The following is a 10460-nucleotide window of genomic DNA, read 5'->3' as shown; positions in this document are numbered from 1 at the left end:
CTGGGACTGTCACTAAAGTCTCAGAAAATCTCATGCCAGTGCTCCGTGACACTACAGTGCTCCTTATGCTGGTTTGTCAGTGGGAAGTAAAATCTATAGAAAATCAAACCTTCAGACTCCTCTTTTGTTCAGCTTACAGCTCAACAAATGCAAAGGCAATCAGACAAGGAAATTGTGGTGTTCTGGGATGGAATTGTCTATCCCATTTCTTATTGCAGTAGCCCCATTTTGGGTAGAAAGTTCTCTTGGAAATAGGTGAAATAGATCAATACTTTTCAAAGTGTCATTTTATAGGGCTCTCATTACACTTCTGCTAGTTTTCTTCCAGGCATTTAGAAACTGAGAGATTGTTGCTAACATCACTTTTTCCCTCAGCCAAATCTGACTGAATTTGCCAGGCAGCAAAGGAAGCAGCATGTTACCAGCTCTCAGGTCATGGTATACACACATTTGTATCTGTAATACTTGCTAGATCTTAAGGGCAAAATTGTTCTCCTGTCTGCAATGCAGTGTTTTAGCTGCAGTGCAGATCATTTATATCTGTGCTCCCTGTCCAAGTCTCAGAGAGGTCAGCTGTGATTTTGTGAACATCCCTCTGCAATTTCTTTCCACATTTTAGTGTCTCTTTCACAATCAGTGTGATTAGAGGGTGTGTGTGGCCTTTCTGGCCGTGCTGGCTTGTTGCTGACCTGATGACTCTGTTCCTGCTTCTTCCTAGGACTCCTTGATGCACACTCACTGCTGACCCTCCAGACACTCTCCCAGCCTAAGTAGCTGCAAGGGTGACCTGTGGTCTCTGACTTCACTTCTCCAGTGGGTTTTGGATATCAAATAATTCATGTTTTATTCTCAAATACACCTTTGGTTCCCATTTTATAACTAAACATATGAGGCCAGAAATGAGCTTCTCTCCTGACAGCTGGGACAGCGCTGCCCAGGGTTCCTCCATTTTTTACCAGTCAGGTACAGCAGGGACCTGAATGGAAATCCTTAGAATAGCAGTAACACCTTAACTCCTTGTAACATGGTGCTTTCAGATAAACTTTACATGAGAAAACTGATCTTTTTGGTGTGTTTTCTAACTTTGATTTCATCCCTTTCTTCTGTAAGAAAATGAAAGTGTAAACCTAAGTCTAAAATGGTGAAAGACAGGTTTTCCTTAATCAGAGTCCCAGCAAACATCAGCCATTACTCCCCACATGAAAACAGACACGGTGAGGCAGAGATGCTGTTTTTCCCTCTGCTCACTTTCTTTACTTTTTCCCAAAAGGCCACTCTGATGAGGAGTCCCCCTCTGCACGCGGACCTGCAGGAGCCCTGTTTATTACTTGGTTTGATGTTTGACCTGACCATTGATGCACATAATTGAAAAGCAGTGTCTAAAGTGCAGAAGGAATCCATTAATAAAATCGTGCCTTTTCAAGACAAATTTGTAAACTCATATACAGACACATATGTACACAGGCACATTAGACACAGATAAATATATGTACACAGGCACAAAGAGTGAGAATCCTTTTGCAATCCATTCCAATCACTGCTGTTCAATACAAGAAGCACAACTCTCCCCCTCCAGGCAGTTTTGGTACATGCCTATAAAAGATGGCTACACAATACTTTATTTAAGTACTAGAAAAAGTGCAATAGTGGAGAATCAGAGTCAGAGAGATTTCTTCCATGAGCAGGCTGGACCAGAGCTAAATGCTGCATTGCACCAACTAAAAGACAGTGCCTTCCTTCTGCCTGACTTTACCCTGTGCTTCCCCACTTCAGACAAGGAAAGAGTCTGCAAACATCTAGGATTATAGCCATCACTTATTCTTGTGTTCTGGTGCTGCGTGCACAGCACAGCTTCATCACCTGTAAAGACTGGTGATCCAAAAAATGGAAAAACTGCACCCATATATCAACTAACTTTTAAAAGGATTATTTTTATCCATGACACCAGCACTACTTTAATAAAACTTAACAAATGTCAGGTATTTTCTGATATATCATGCTCCCTGAAGTGAACTCTCTGATCAAATGCTTTGCTAAAAATTTCATTGGCAGCACTAAGTTTTTATTAAATTCTACTCTAAAGATCAACTAATAAAAATTTTTATGAATACTTAGACATGGGGGATGTTTCAATCATTGGAAATTGATCACTGAAGCTATGTATTACTGTTTCTTTTTCATGCCTGGTTAAAAATGCAACTGATATTGGAATGAATTGCTTCTTGCAATTTTTAAAGTTTTCCACAGCACTCAGTCATAGGTGCCAGGAAATCAGTTCCTGTAAAAGCTAATTTCAACAGAGTATGACTGCATGAGAACATAAACATACACAAAATAGTGGGAGCCCAGACACAAAACTCTTTGTGAAATTACTTCAGCTAATATTACAGAAAGCTTTCTAAAACATCTAGAAAAATCTTGAATCAAAAACTTGAGCCCATATTTTGCAACTTATGCAGTAAGAAGAGCAATCTATTTATTGAAAAATCCCAGAAAATATGTTACAAAGAGACCTTTTATTAACGTCAACAAAGAGAGAAGAAAATTCTGCTGAATTCCACCAAAACGTTCAAAACAAAACCAAAAGAACATGAGCTGAGGGCACCCTCTTCTGATCATTATTTTGTTCTTCAAGTTCTAGGTAAAATGCCTTCTGCATATCTGCATATGTTGTAAAATTCCACTGACCTGTTCTTTATCAGAATCACAAGTACATCATCTGCTTGGGAGATGAATACAATAAATTTGTTTCAGCTACCAACTGATATTTTTACTTTAGTTGTTTTTTTTTTGTTTGTTTGTTTTTTTGGTTTTTTTTTTAATTGTGCAAACTTGAAGCCAGTTCTTCCAGTAACTCTTCTCCCTTGTATGTTCCAGTTTGATTCCCATAAGGCCACTCTGGCCCCATAGGGCCAAAGGTGCAAGGGACAGGCCAATTTTTATCTATTCATGCCACCGAGAGAGATTTAAATTCAGGTTAAAAAAAAAAATCTGATTCTAAAAGAGTGTGTTCACAAAGATTTATAAAGATGAAAGAAGGAACAGAGGATGGGGAGAAAGTAAGAGCAGGAGGAATATTAGGAATATAAATATTTTTCTATAGCTGTATCAGCATTGTTTTCATGGTATTCTCACAGGACTGAAGAAGTAAATTCTAAATCCCACTGTAGTTCAGAGGGAATAAAAGGAAAGAGAGCAGTGCCTCTGACCTTGTACCTCACTTTCAGACTCTGAGGACTGGAGGAGAGAAGTAACTCATGAATATTAGAGCTAATGAACCTTGATTTTCTCCAGATTTTTGGTTAAGTGTTGATTGGCTCTCACGTCTGGAAGATGTAAATTGTGACTGAAGCTTGTTCTGCATTTGAGACATTTCGATGTGCCCTCTTCAGTGTGCATTCTCTGGGATTTCAAAAAACTCCAGCTCATGCTGTAGAGTTTTTCTCAGTGGGTACTTCTCAGATGTCTCTCTGACCTGGACATCTACTTACATAAATCCTGCAGGAATGTCTCTGAGATTTCTATTCCTTTATCATATTTCATAAAAATAAAACAGTGGGTTCAAAAAATTAGCTAGCATGGACAAGTGGGCAGATATATATGGAAACATCTAACTTCTAGTTAATTCTCTGAAGATTTCCACTAGAGAGCCCTTGGCAGGCAGAGGTGTGGAGAGTGGTTCCCCTTGGTGGAGGGAGTGATTCAAATCAGAAGTGAAGCCCAAAGAGGCAAAGGGAGTGATGAGCCATGCCAGATGAGGCATTTCGGGGTGAGTGATCCCATCTCAGCAGGAGAGGCTGATGGACCAGCATGCACCCCCAGCACCCCACAGATTGGAAACCAATAGAAATGAAATTGGAAGATACAGCCACAATCCTATTATGTGATAAGGAAACCAGGGTGGGTAGAGACAGCACAGAGATAAGAGGGTCATGAAAACTAATGGAGCAATTTGGATCTGAGAAAGTGGATGCACTATTAACCAGATGCACTCAGCCTCACTGGATTGCCAGATGAGGCTTGTCCTTGTCAAAATACAGTAAATTGGCCGCTTCAGCTTTCTCCACATTTAAGGTTCTGGCATGAACCTCTTCAGACAAATATAGATTGATGGCTTAAGTACACACAGGAATGACACAGGACGAGGATGATGCTGAAATATCATTAAAATTTATGATTTTGGCTTGTTCGTCTGTCATCTTCAGTACAGCATGGCAGTGCATCTGGAGGCCTGACATTATCACAGAACAATGTAGAGCCTTTTGGGAAGGGAAATGCTAGAACTGGAAAAAAGGCATGTGCAGACATGCAAAACATCCAGGAACAGCTTTTGATCCTGCTGGTAAAGAGCTGTGTTGTAATTCCAGGTGTCTGACAGGAATGAAATCCAGCTCAGGCTATTGCGTGCACTTGCTTACAGAAACAGCAACCTACAGCTGGGCTGTGGAAACACAGGGTCGGGCACTGTCCAAGTCTCCTTAAAAGGTAATGTGTGGCAACCCAAGGCAAACGCAACTTTGAGTTACTGGCCCAGAAGTGGTAATTTAGGAATTGGGGATTTGGGTTATTAGAGTAGAATTAAAGGAACTGGCTCTTTTTCCTTTGGGCTTTTTACAGGCCTTAAAGATGACAGAATATTCAGTTGGAGCTGCATAGTAGGAATGATCAACCAAAGAAAATCTTTACCATTATCCAGCAGCTGGAATGTGCTGGTAAGAACAGTAACAGAATAAGGAATTTGCATTTTTGAGTCTGGCCATTTGTAACAGCTGAAATAAGAACAGTAGCATATGTAAGAATATGTGGATTTGAAATGGTGCAGGGTCAGTCATGTAGTTGGCATCTCTAAGGAGTCCTCTATGGAAATTATGGAAGTCTCCAGAGCTATCAGTTCTTATTATCAGGCTTCACAAAATGTGGACTAGCACTACATGAAAAGGTTGTTCAGTAGAATTAAAATTATCCTGGGGCACAGGAAACCTCAGACTTCAAAGTTTCTAGTTATTTGCACATCATACTTTAGTTTTTTCTTTTAATGAAAAAAACTACAAGGCTTTCAGAATCTTTAATTATGAAAGAACCTCAAAATGTAATGATACTTGAGCCCAATACTTATACAAAGATGATAAAGGGGAAAGATAAAATAATGCTCAATATCTTATCTTCCTGATAAAGAAGCAGAGAGCAAGGTTTGATTTATATTTGTCTAGTTAAAAAATTGCTTCAAACTTAATCTGCAATATTATTATTTTGAGGTCAACACTGTCAGTTCTGTTCTCCAAAATGCTCTTAAGGGTTATCAAGACAAGCAAGGATTGGATTGGATTGGATCCCTGCAGCCAACTCATATATTGAGCATAGGGTGGAAGCTCTTCTTCACAAGCAGAGAAAATACCACCAAAAAAAAAAAAAAAAAAAAAAAACAAAAAAAAAAAAAAAAAACCAAAACACCACAAAAATGGCAGTTGTATTCATTAGATATCCAAAAGATACTGCTGCAAATGGAAAGCACTTTGATTAGGACTGACTTATAAACATGCACAGAGTGGTCCACCATATGAGTCTAATGGATCAGCATTCAAATGCACATCATGAACAGATGGTTCCTGTAGAAGAGAATAATGCAGCGTTTTTGGTCACCTTGTACTGGCACTCATTCAAAGCAGGTGCTTGATAAACTAAGACTGGAAGTGGACTGAAATGAACTGGCTTCTAAAAAAACTGGGACACAGAAAAGGAGGAGACAATCCCTTCTTCTCTTTTCCAAGAATATATGAGTGCATCCAATGCCAGCTTTGCCCATGGTGACCAATCTCACATGTTTGGTACTGAGATTTCTGAGATGCAACATCCATAACTTTAACAAGAGGACATGGGGCACTGACAAGCTGAGTATGTCAATATGTAATTCAGGTTTGAACTCCATTTTATACTCTCGTGTTAATTTTTTTCTAATTTTGTCAGCTTGTTCTGAGTCCAAAGTGGCCAAGCCCCAACTAGAACCAGAGCTGCTATTCTGAATCCATTCCTGATCTGATTTTAAAGCAGAAAGATTAAATTTCTTGCCTTTAGGAGAAATCAAATCTGGCATCAAAGCCTTTCACTGTCGAGTTTCCAAAACTACCTGCTACAGCAAGGAAAACAACAGTAGTGGAGATATTTGTGTGCTTTTACAGATGAAGTTATCCACTGGTTAAATCTGGATTAAACTTCAGAGCAGAATTTCAAAATGAATCAGGGTCATAGTTTGTGCACACACATGATGGTGCTAAAATCTTCTGGGGTTTCTCATCTTCTGCAGTTTTGTCTGTGTTTGATCTGGAATAGGAAAATGGGGTCCATTCCAATTTGGAAAGAAACCCAGAACCCAAATTATATGAGTAAACTCACATCATGAGACTGAAATGCCCTCGAATATCCCCTTATCCTTTCTGAGGATGGAAAGTTTGACAGTCAGATGGGACCAGGGAAGAAAGATGTCTCCAGATGGAAAATTATGAAAACCTGAATTTGGCAATATTATTAAAGTGGACCCCTGGTTTTAATTATAAAGTTCTAGAACTTTATAGAAGTGATGGCAAATCCATTACAGAGTTTCAAATTATGTTCAGCTTAGCTGCTATAAGCACTGTTAAGCACCCACTACTCTACAAGAAGAATTCACTCTACTTTTCAGCTCTCAGGTTGAGATGGCTTATTCTTGCAGTGATTTATTAATCCACCCAGAAGACTCTCACAGCTCATCTTCCCACCTTTGCAACCAGCCCTCTTTCAAGGGAAATTTTCTTGACTGAAACTGGCTTTGAAAATTATCTTGATCTTTGTGAAACTGTTAGCAGTATGCCAGTGAACTACCTGAGAACATCTATTTAGGATTCATAAATCTTTATAGGAAAACTGTTAATAGAGCCACTATTCTGCCTGCCTTGAGATACTGAGGTGCTGTAATGCTTTCATTTGAAACATTATAACCTGCAGCAGAAAACCCTGACAGAAGGAAAATTCATGCTTTAAACACAAGGTATGTCATGAAGTTACATCAGGCAGTCATGAAGTTACTTTGTGGACTGGCAGAATATGTTCGATTTCAGCAGCTAAAATGGTAGAAACAACAATCAGGGCTTGAGAAGCCTGAACTTCAGTGTGAAAAATAGTCCACCTGACAATGCTGTCCTGCCTGACTTTAATTAATCTGTCACTACAAACACGACCTAGTTACCACAGTACAAATGTCAGCTTGTAATAGCTTTTCCCCGGAGTCCTCCTTAACTATCATTTGCCATTTGCATTTGCTCGTTCGGTGATGAAGAGCAGTTAATGAGCTCCATCTACTGCTGCACGGAGTGAATTGTTCCAGCAGCTCCAGTTCCCCAGCACCTCCCCAGGCTGCACTGGGAGAGGAGTTCCAGGCACTCTGCTGCACCAGCCACTGCCACGGGCTCTTAGCAGAACATTCACCTCTTTGTATTTCTTCTTCTGCTTTTCTGTCATCATCTTTACTGTACGTGGGTTTTCTTTAATATATAATCTTTTAGGTAAATTTCATTTTGAATTACAGGTTGACAACGTGTGGCACCTATTTTTTTTAAATGTATTTTTCCATGAAAAAAAGGCATAACAGTACTCTTAAAATAATTAGCACAAAAAACTGAAGAGGCTTACAAAGCAGGAAAATTTATTTAAGTTCCTCTTGCAGTCTTAATAAACAAGGCCACTGTGCTGAAAATGGGTACTCAGATCAACAGATGGACGCCCTTCTCTTATGTTTGCCATATTGCCTGGAGTATTCAGATGGGATATTTAATTGTTCACATCTCAAAAGAAATTATCTGATGGTGACTTAAAATGCCTTCTTAGCTTATGAGAGGGTTAATGAATACCTGATCTAAAATATCACCTTCCTTAGTATTTCCCTCTTGATTTAGGTGAAATATTTCAAATACTCTCAAAGTATCACTGGCACCACAGTAAGCAGGCTGCAGGAGATTCTTACCTAAAGCATAGGTGAATCAGAAGAACACCAGATAATTGATGAAGAGGAAAGGTAGCAAGTATTAATAGCTTTGTATGTCTAAAATATAGAAAAAGAATAAAATATTTTATCTGATTAAATATCTCAGCATAGGATTTTATTTTCATAATACTTTTCCATTTAGTAAGAAAACAATATCAAAGATCTTGCTAAGGTAAGAGGTGTTTTTCTAGTCTGCACAATGCTTAAACAGCTACGTGATGGCTGCTGAATCAATTAAAAGACCAGGCTTGGAGACACTGCACAAAGGAAGGAGTTATTGCTCAGGCTGGCTGCTGCTCTCAGATCCATGGAAAGCAGGGCACGTCCTGCTAAGAGCAAAGCAAAGCACATGAGGATGCACCATCAGCTCCTGTTGTAACCCCCTTCCCCTGCCTCGGGTCCCTCATTGCACATCTGCCTCAAGTGGTCTCAAAATACAACATTTCTGAGTTATGAGTCTGATTAGAAAACATTAAAATCAAAGTAAGAATCTCAGCTTTCAACCAGAAAATGGTTGCCAAAAGGCCAAGGTATTTTCATCAGATATGAACCAATGTAATTTTCATTCCCTCAGCCTCGACTTTGGCCCCTGATCTTAGCACTGAAAGAGATTTCCCCCTCTCTAATTTTCCTCTGAGTTGTAGCATTCAGTGAATTGTTCATGAGTGCTCCTTACTCAGGGGAGCCTTTACAACTAACTCCAAGGGATTCAGAAGTTTCTAGGGACAGAAACAATGTTTGAACAGAATAATTCAAATTATCTTCTTCATTCTTCATACACCACACTGGAAATCTGTTGGGAACATCTTTTACAATAAATTCACATTGAAACAGGTTTTATTTTTTAAATTAGCAATTAATGCAGAATTATGCAAAGCAAAATATTGAATAATCTGTCTGTGCAGTCAATTCTTTCATGAAAACATGGGGGACTTCATTGTATAGCACTACTTACAATTAGCACATCAGTGGGAAAACAGACCTGGTTTCAGCTAGTGCATTGTAAATAAAGATGCTCAGACTTTCAACAATTTTTAAAAGTAATATTTAAGGTGAATTTTCTCCAAATTAATTGGAAGCTAAAAAACTCTAAATGCTTACTTTATCCTTGCAGTAAATGTTAATCCCAAATACAGTGTTAACATGACAGGTAACTGAAAAGATTCAGGAACAATGTAAACTTCAAATTAAGAAAAGTACAAAGATTTAATATTTGTCTTCTTTGAATTTTATGAGAGTAAGAATTAGAAGGAGTCCAGTTTTGGAATTGGAAACTGAGAGTCCAGTTTTACACCTCCAAGAAAAAATGTCATACAGCCTGTTCCTGAATAAAGGAAATTATTTCAGTTAAATATTCAGTAGCAGAATGTTAAATAAAAGATTTTTTTTTGGTTGCTCATTAATACAGGCAGCGTTAATTTGATTTCTTGAATGTATTTACTTTCATATGAAAGCCAGAATAGTCACAAGGTACCAAGAGCCACTAGACTGCTCTTGAAGCTGCATTGCCCCAAAAAGCTTTGCAAAAAGTATTACTAATAACAGCAGAGAAACAAATTTTCAGTAGTCAGCCTTTAGAAAAAAAAAAATAACTGAGGGTATTTTAGTGACCTAATAATTGTCTACCAGTGTGCAATGATTTTTATGGATTTAGATGGGAGCAAGGACAAATCTGTCTCACACTGATATTTTCCACTTTCTTCCTTCACAAAATGATGTTCTTCACAGGCAGCACGATAGTGATCAGGTGTGTCCAAGTCTGCCCCTGTTAGGGGGGCTTTTTAATGTATTTGCATGTGTGCAGTGAGTCTGATCATCAGAAATACACAGAAATACACAGAAATACACATGCACACATTTATACCTGTATATGCAACAGACACATACATTATGGTCAGGAAAAAGGTATAATAACAAGCACCTTTCAACTTCCATGCTTGCAGTGCAGGAGACAGGCTGGTAGTATCTGTCAGTGAAGTAACCACTTGGAAAGACTATTATGGTTTTTCAAGACCTCTAACCATTCTCTCATGTGGGTCATCATTTTATCTGTGTAAAACTTCTATCTTATCAAGAGCTATCACACATACAGGGTTTTCTCTTCTATTCAAGAAGTTTTCCACCTTTATGTGAAAACTTTTTAACTGCATGTAGTTCAAGAGGATTTACTAAGCTGAAAATTAAGCATATCAAATTTTTCCTCTACATAGTAGTTACCCAGGCAGTTGTGACTGAGCAGAGTACAAACGTCAGGATAAATTATCATTTTCCATTAAGGATTGGTGAACAACTAAATCCTCACTCAGAGAAATACATCTCTCTGGATTTAAACCTTTTGGCTCAGGTCCATTTCTGTAGTCTGCCCTGCACTTTCTGAGAAAAGCCATTGATGACTATAGGAGTCGTGTCTAAAAATGTAGAGGGATCTTAATAAATATTTGTGACC

This window comes from Pyrgilauda ruficollis, unplaced genomic scaffold, assembly GCF_017590135.1.
Source record: "Pyrgilauda ruficollis isolate IOZ18807 unplaced genomic scaffold, ASM1759013v1 scaffold15, whole genome shotgun sequence".
In the NCBI taxonomy this organism is placed as follows: domain Eukaryota; kingdom Metazoa; phylum Chordata; class Aves; order Passeriformes; family Passeridae; genus Pyrgilauda; species Pyrgilauda ruficollis.
This window is presented reverse-complemented; position numbering follows the sequence as displayed.